The following is an 8,795-nucleotide window of genomic DNA, read 5'->3' as shown; positions in this document are numbered from 1 at the left end:
AGGAGGGGAAGGCCCTCTAGGAGATGGATTGATTCGATGACTGGGATAATCGGGATGAGTGTGTCAGAGACAGTGAGATTGGCACAGGACAGAACAGAGTTTAGGGCTGTTGTACATAGGGTCACTATGACTCGATGGCACATAACAACAATATAATATTCTTACTTTCAATATGAAAATGAAATAAGGTAAAGAGGAAACACTCTCCTGCTTTCCTCATGGCATAAATTAAGGGCCAGTATAAATATATTAGGGAGTTCTGGTGGCCCAGTGACAAGAAGCTGCACTGCAATCCCAAAGGAAAGCAGTTCGAATCTACCAGCTGCTCTGCAGCAGATGGATGGGTAATCTCCTCCCATGCAATTAACTGCCTGTGAAAACCTGCCTGAAGGTCAGCTATAGGTCAGTTCTGACTCGACGGCACACAATAACAATGACAACAACAATGGAAATATTAGGGAAGGTCTGGTGGCGTAGTTCTAATCCAAATGTGTCACCTCTGTGGCTAAATCCATCAGCGACTCCTAGGGAGATAGCTGGGCAATTACAGCTTCCTGAAAATTCACTGAAGGGCTAGCTATGAGGGGGTACTGACACACCAGCAATGAGATGAAATGAGAGGATGACGAGATTAAGATTCTAAGTGAGACAAATGGTTAAACTCTTGACTGCAAATTAATGAATAGATTGGCTGTTCAAGAGATACCTCAGAAGACAAACCTGACCAGTTTCCTTCTGAAAAGGCTATAGTCTTGAAACTCTAGAGCAATTTTGTCTGGTCACCATGAGTTGGAACAGCTAGAAGATATCTGGCTTAGTATGAGTATATTCATTTACATATGAGGAAAAAACACTGATTTTGTGAAAAAATACTGATTTCTGTTAAAGCTAATGCCAGCTATAAGGAAATCTGGAATTTGCTATTTCAGTAAAAATGATCTCTTTTGGTGTAGAGTATTTGGTGTTGGGCTGCTAACCAAAAGATCAATTACTCAGGAGAAAGATGTGAGGTCTCCCCTAATAATTTGTAGCTTCAGAAACCAAATCGAGAATGATTACCATGGATCAGAATGAACTAGGCCACAAAGAGTTGGGAATTATCAGTAAAGATCTCACAATGATTTCTTTGACTTGGCAAAGAACTGGGTATAGTTAATCAGCCCTAATTCTTACACTTGATTTAAGGATGCATAATCAGCAAAGAGTCATATATGAAACTCTTCCCTAAAATGGGTCCTGACTGAAGCTAAAAAACATGATGTTTTATTTTCTCTTGGGAAATATATGGGTCATCTCCGCCTTTATGATTTACAGCCACTAACAACCATTAGGTCATCTATGAATTGGCTCCAACTCAATGGCAATGGGTTATTTGTCCGAGTTTATTTTTAAACATCTATATTGTGGTTCCTAAATTATAGGATAGTTCACCATGTTAGAGTGTAACTATCTTAACTTTTCATGGGACAAAGAAGTTAGATGCATGACCAAAAAAGAATCCAGAACATAAGTTATTTTGAAATAAACCTCTTTTAAAGATATTGTTGTTACATGCCGTCAAATCAGAACCAACTAATAGCTGACTGTCCAGAGAGTTTTCAGAGGCTGTAAATCTGTTTGTCTGTCTTCTGCAGAGCAAATTGTGGACTCAGACTGTTAGCGTTGGAGTTGGTAGTGCAACTTCCTATTCAATAGGCCATTGGAGTTGAGATCTATGGATTTAAATTCTATGCCATAAGAGTTTTACCTGATATTTTAGGTTATTGCTGCTGTATGTACCATTGAGTTGAAACTCATCACTGCCCCTTCAGCATGTTTTCTGAGGCTGTAAATCCAATGCAAGGACACTGTCCATCTTTATCCTGCAAAGCAGCTGGTGGTTTTGAACCACATGCTTGGAGGTTGGCAGCACAACTCCTTACCACTAAGTAAGTGTAAGAAGTGATGATTCTGTTGTAAACAGTACAAATCCCAGAAGACTGAGATTTATAAAATTACCAAGGAGAAAAAAAAATGTTTTTTTGATATACCGTGATTTGATGGATTTTTGGTGATATGCTGTATATAAGCTAACTGCTAATTCTGAGTGAAGAATAGTTAAAATTTAAAACTCTGTAAAACTAGTACTCATCTTTAAAGTCTTCTATGTATGTGTTTGTTTGTATGCATCTTTCCCCCCATACAGTTTATAATTAGAAGATCAGTAGAATACAGTATCTTCTTTTTTTCTTTTCTAAATTGTGATTTTAATGAAAGTTTACAGAAAAGTTGGATTTTTGTTCATTCATTGTAGCACATTTTCCTCCCAGTGTCACTCCTCAGTCCACTTTTTTTTATTGGTTTCCTCACAAAGATTTTATGCATTTTGTTTCACACTATTCTTCATTCATATCATGTTTCATACAATCATTCCCATGCATTATGTTTTATGAGATCAATCACCATAGGACCTTTTCCATCATTACCCAATCTTTAAAGGTCCCTGCTGGATCCTTCCTGTTTCCTTTATTGCCTCCCTCCATCCACCAAACTGAACAACCTTGTAATTTTGCCCCTGCTGATCCTCACCCCTCTCTTCCTACCTCTTCCCCATTGGGTCCCCATATATGTTTTACTACATATCCTTCTATTTTTACAGTAATGGTCTTATGGAGTATTTGTCCTTATGTAACTAAGTTAGTTCACTCTGCATAATGCTCTCTAGTCTCTCCCAAGTTATGTAGTATTTTTCACAATTGTTCCTCTTGAGTGCTGCATAATATTTCATTGTGTGACTTTGTCAAAATTTCTCAATCCATTCAGTTGTAGTTGGACATTTGGGCTATTTCCATATTATTGGATTATGAATAATGCTGCCATGAACATTGATGTAAAAGTTTTCATTTGTGTCTCAGTTCTAATTTCCTTGGGATATATTTCTAGTAGTGGAATAGCTGGGTCATACAGAGTTTCTATATTCAACTTTTTGTGGAAACACCAAACTGTCTTCTAGAATGGTTGTATCATTTTATAATCCCACAGTGTATGAGAGTTCCCAACTCTCCACATCTTCTCCAACATCTATTGTTTGATCCCCTGTTAAACTTTGCCACTGCTACTGGGGTGAGATGGTGTCTCATTGTGATTTTGATTTGCATCTCTCTAATTGCCAGTGATTTTGAGCATTTCTTCATGGGTCTGTTGGCCATCCAGATATCTTCCTCTGTGAAAAGTCTTTCCATGTTTTTTCCCCATTTTTTAATTGAGTCATCAGTCTTTTTCTTCCAGAGGCCTAGGAGTATTCTGTAACCTTTTGTTAGGAGACTTTTGTCTGAGATGGTATTGCTGAATATTTTTTCCCAGTTGATAGGTATTCTTTTCACCCTGTTGAAAAACGTTTTGATGAACCAGCACAGACATTTAATCTTTAAAAGTTTCCAAAGTCCCATTCATCAATTTTTTTCCTCCCTTCTGGCTATATTTGTCAGTATCTTTATACCATAGACTAGGGCCTTCTAGGCTTGACAACAGTTTATTTCTTAATGAACTTTATGGATTAGGCTTTACTCCCAGGTCTCTGATCTACCTTGAGTTGATTTTTGTGTATGGTGTGAGATGTGGATCCTGTCAGCTCTGTATGGGGAGCAGTCCAGTTTTGCCAGAACCATTTTTTGAAGAGGTTGTCATTTCCCTACATGATAGGTTTTATTTCCTTGTCAAATATCAGTTGACTGTAGATAGATGGGCTCATTTCTGGGTTCTTGATTCTGTTCCGTTGTTCTATGTGCCTGTCATTATATCAGTTCCATGCTGTTTTTTGCTTGCTACTGCTGTGTAGTAGGTTTTGATGTCAGGGAGTGATATGCCTCCCACTTCATTTTTGTTTTTCAGAAGTGCTTTGTTTATTCGGGTTCTCTTCTGTCTCCAAATAAATATGAAAATTCCCTTTTCGATCTCCTTGAAAAATAAATCTGGTATCTGTATTGGGATTGCATTAAACATGTAGATTGCTTTTTTCTTTCTTTTTTTTTAAAATTGGTCCCAAGTATTTTATTTAAGAACAAAGTAAGGATTACTTTAATTAAGGTGAAGTGCAGATTAATTATCAAGAGCATCACTGAACTCTACCTTTTCTCAAAACAGTTACTCTAAATCTCCTACCACCTTTCGACAGGCACACACACACACACACACACACACGTTTCTTCCTTCCTTAGTGAATGAGGAACTTAAACCAAAATCCCCAGTACAAATACCAGGGTTATTTCCAAATTTTCCTCTTTCCTCTGCCACCGGTTCCTAGGAAACGCGGGCATTTAATTCCTTTGAATGCATGACAGAGCTCACAGGAGAGACCTAGAGAGGAGGGAAGGCTTCCCTCTCAGGGAAAGGGCGCGGGGGAGTACAGAACAGTAAAGTGAGGGCCTCTATAGCTTGGGGTACCAAAATGGGGCCCTAGTGCCAAAGGAAAACACACTGGTCCTCCTGGGAAAGGAGAGCCATCAGACTCAAAATCCTCCAATGGGAGTAGTCACCACCAGATCATTCATTTGCCCTTCTCATGCTGGTTACAGAACTCCTCGCTGACCACATCCTTCTCAAGGCGGAGCTGCTGGGTGATGTGGTTGATCTGCTGCAGGGTGGGTTTGGAACATTGCAGGAACAGGCGCTCCAGGCTGCCACTCACTCGGGTCTCAATGCTTGTCCGCTTTCTCTTTCTGCTTGCTGCTAGAGGATCTCCGTTTTGGGTATCTCCTGGAGGTTTTCATTGTTATCTGCCTCCTCTACCCACTTCTGTAGCAGGGGCTGCAGTTTACACATGTTTGTGAAACTAAGCTGCGGAGCCTCAAAGCAACAGGTGGTTGTTTGGCTAAACACTTTCTCAAAGAGAACCCCCAGAGTGAGCCCCACATCAGCTAGGGATACCCCAGTGTGATCCTCTTTTGCTTAAAGAGTTTAGCAGACTGCTCCAGATCTTTCTGCTGAGTTTTGATGTGCTAGTCTTTGATATCATTGGGAGCAGCCAGGCTCCAGGGAGGCCTTCTCAGAGCTGCTTTCCACCCAGCCCCCACCTTGCTCTCCGGATAGAGAGTCTCAGGGACACCTTGGGGTAGTGGCCCCAAGCCAACCTGAGGTCCACAGTATGCCATGCCTCCTTAGAAATAGTATGGCAAAGGGCATGCAGGAATGCCCCAGAACTCAGCACCTGGTCCATTTCCTGGCCCCTCTTAGACACCCTGAGAGCTCAGCCAGGTTTGGGGGTCAGCCCCACCTGGATCTGGCCCAGGGCCTCCTGGCCTTTCATTTCCACCTTCTGGTGGGGGTAAAAAAGCAAAGTCTACTGTCAGGGATCCTACCATGGAGAAGGAAGGCACCCCAAGCCATTGCCTCAGGACAGAAGGACTCTGGGAAGTTCTGTACCAGACCTCTCTCCCTCCCCTATCCCACCCAACAGCCTTAACCTCTGGCCCCACCCTCTGGATAGGTGAGGGAGAGGGCAGTCTGTAGATAGCTTTTGGTAGGCTTGTCGTTTCCACAATATTTCATCTTCCTGTGATGAAAAAGGGAATATTTTTTCCATTTATTTAGGTCTTTTATTGTGCCTCTCATAAATGTTCTTTAGTTTTCTTTGTACAGGTCCTTTGTTTCTCTAGTTAGGTTTACTCACAAGTATCTCAATTTGTGGTTGGCTAGAACTTTTGCTTTTGTAAGTTATATTAGTTTTTAAAACTTTATTTTGTAAAAAGTAATTATTTTCCTAAAAAAACAAAATCTGTGGAAACAGAAGTATTGTTATTGTTGCAATGTACTATTTTGAAATGCTTTAAAAGAAAATCACCTTTTATTTTGTTCACAATCGTGTGTGAGCTGATTGGTTGCCTGGATTTAGCTAATTGTCAGCTATAGACTGGATGCCTCATATTTAAGTCAATCAGGACCTGGTGGGTGGGATTTTGTATCTAAAAGTAGGCTGGGCCCTGACCAAGTCTCCAGTTTGAAGGCTCAGGTGTATTCTGGTAGGTAAATTCTCTTTTTTTAGTTGTAAGTCTGGTGTAAACTAGTTTTTGGGGTTTTTTAGATTTGTTTGTTTTTTAATTTTGTTAACAGTCATGTGCAAAGGCAATTTGGAGAACAGCTGCCTAGCCAACGGATTGAAAGAGGTCCCTATTTTTTCCTATTCTCAAGAAAGGTGATCCAACTGAATGTGGAAACTATTGAAAAAATATCATTAAGGTCAAATGCAAGTGGAATACTGCTGAAGATCATTCAAAAATGGCTAGAACAGTATATAGACAGGGAACTGCCAGAAGTTCAAGCAGGATTTTGAAGAGGCTGTGGAACAATATCAGTGCTGATGTCAGATGGATTCTGTCTGAAAGTAAGGAATACAAGAAGAATGTCTGCATGTGCTTTATTGACTATGCAAGGACATTTGATAATATGGATCATAGATTGTGGCTGACATTGCAAAGAATGGGAATCCCAGAGCACTAAGTTGTGCTCATGGAGGAATAATACCTGGACCAGAGGCTGTTGTGTGAACACAGCAGGGGAACACTACATGATTCAAAATTGAAAAGGGAGTGTGTCATGGTTGTATTCTCTTTACATACATATTCAGTTTGTATGCTGAGCGAACTATCTGAGAAGCTGGATTCTGTGAAGAGGAGTGTGGCATCAGGATTGGAGGGAGACTCATCAATAACCTGTGTTACACAGATGACACAACTGTGCTTGCTGAGAGTGAGGAGGACTTTAAGCACTTTTGATGATCAAGGAATACAGCCTTCAGTAGTGAATGAATCTCAATATCAAGAAGACAAAGATTCTTACCACTGGACCAATAGGCAGCATAATGATGAATGGAAAGGAGATTGAAATTATCAATAGCCTCATCTTGCTTGGATTCACAATTAACTCCCCTGGTACCAGCAGTCAGTAAATAAGAAGACTCATGGCACTGGGAAAATTGTCAGTATGGGAACTCTCCAAATTATTGAAGGATGGATGTCAGTTTGAGGACTAAGGTGATTCAAGCCATGGTCTTTCTGATTACTTGCTATGCATCTGAGAGCTAGACAATGAATAGAGATGACAGGAAAAGAATTGACCCTTTCGAGCTATGGTGTTGGAGAAGACCACTGAACATCCCATGGACAGCCAAGAAAATGGACAGATATGTCTTGGAGATGGTGGAGCCAGAGTGCTATTTGAAGGCAAGAATGATGAGTCTTGAGTCTTCACATCACATACTTTGGGTATATTGCTAAGAAGGGCTATTCCTTCGATAAGGACATGATGCTGGGAAGGATGGAGTGCAAAGGATAGGAAGATCCTCAACTAGGTGGATTGACAAAGTGCTGCAATGGGCTCTTGTGTGTCAGGAAGTGTGAGGATGGCACAGAACAGAACAGGGTTCAGATCTTCTGTTCATAGGGTCACTATGAGATGTACTTGACAACACCTAACAACAACAACATTTGGTGCATAGATGTTGACCAGTGTTATGCCTTTCTTATTTACTCTGCTATTAATCAATAGATAATGCCTTTCCTTATCTTAATATATGGTGGTTTTCATTCTGAAATTCATTTTATTAGAGATCAGTATTACTACTCCTGCTTTTCTGTGGATGCTATTTGCTTGGTAAATGTTTTTCCAGCCTTTGATTTTGAGTCTGTTTGTTTGTTTGTTTGTTTCTTAGATGTGTCTCTTGTGGACAACATATTTATGGGCTTTGGTTTTTTTATCCATTCTTCTTGCTACTCTTTTTGTCTTGGGTGTTGCATTTAGTTCCTTCACATTAAGTGTGATTATTTATAAGCCAGGTTTTATTGTTGACATTTTGCTGTGTTTCTTTTTTTGTTGTTTCTGGTTACTATGGTCCATCTACTTTTCTTTGGTGTCTATGTATGAAGCACTTAAAAATTCTTGTAGCTTTGGTCTTCTTTCACAAATTCCTTAAGTTCTTTCTTTTCTGCAAAGGATATATTTTCTCTTTCGTATTTGATGAAGAGATTTACTGAGTACAGAATCCTCAGTTGACAATTTTTTCTTTCAATTTTCTGTATGTGCAATTCCATTGTCTTTTTGCTCACAGTGTTTCTGGTGAAAAGTCAGAATTTAATCTTTCTGCTTTTCCTATGTAGATGACTTTGCTTTTCTTGTGCTACTGTTAGTGTTCTATCCTTTTTTTTTTTTTTAGGAAAGTACTTAAATATAACCATAATGCTTTAATAAACACACGTACAACAAAGATTATGCATTAAACATTTCTTACACAAGGGGGAACCCTTAAAATACAAATCAATTCCATAACATGAGAAGTTACTATGACTCAAAGCATAAATACACAAACACAATATGTAATCCAAACAGATATACAGCATTCAGCTGTGAAGTAAAAGGAAGTGTTCATTCACACACACAGAGATTTGTTGGATCTGGTTGTTTCCATATGGAGGTTTCTAACCATGGGGGAGGGGAATGACTTTGGCTATCATAACTACTGTGTTCTTATTAGATAACTGGAACATCTAAGCATCAATGTGTGACCATGAAACAAAAGGCTTAATCAAGTGTCTATTTTTTTAAAAAAAAGTTTCTGTGCATCGAGGCTGTTATTAAAAAATTTACTTCCCAGAATCAAGCCCACCTTAAGACCAGGTTCTAACAATCTAAAAATATTGACTAGTACAGAAAATGTTTTAGACGTGATTATTCTGATTCATAAAGTTTTTTTAAAAAAGTGTTTACACAAAAAATAGTATAAAAGTTTAGCTTCCATTGATCACTTCCCAGAGTCTTGATTAACA

General features: G+C 39.3%; 1 protein-coding gene and 1 pseudogene across 1 annotated transcript in view; one reads left to right on the top strand and one right to left on the bottom strand.

Moving 5' to 3' along the window:
* HHIP (hedgehog interacting protein) overlaps positions 1–8,795 on the top strand; it is a 158,120-nt gene that overhangs the window by 22,359 nt on the left and 126,966 nt on the right. The gene's annotated exons all lie outside the window — the stretch shown is intronic.
* On the bottom strand, positions 4,279–5,339 carry LOC102871876 (annotated as a pseudogene).

This window comes from Elephantulus edwardii, unplaced genomic scaffold (genome assembly GCF_000299155.1).
Source record: "Elephantulus edwardii isolate Elephantulus edwardi_28Jun2011 unplaced genomic scaffold, EleEdw1.0 scaffold00053, whole genome shotgun sequence".
Classification (NCBI taxonomy): domain Eukaryota; kingdom Metazoa; phylum Chordata; class Mammalia; order Macroscelidea; family Macroscelididae; genus Elephantulus; species Elephantulus edwardii.
Note: the sequence above shows the minus strand (reverse complement) of the source record. Positions and strands in the feature narration are given on the sequence as shown.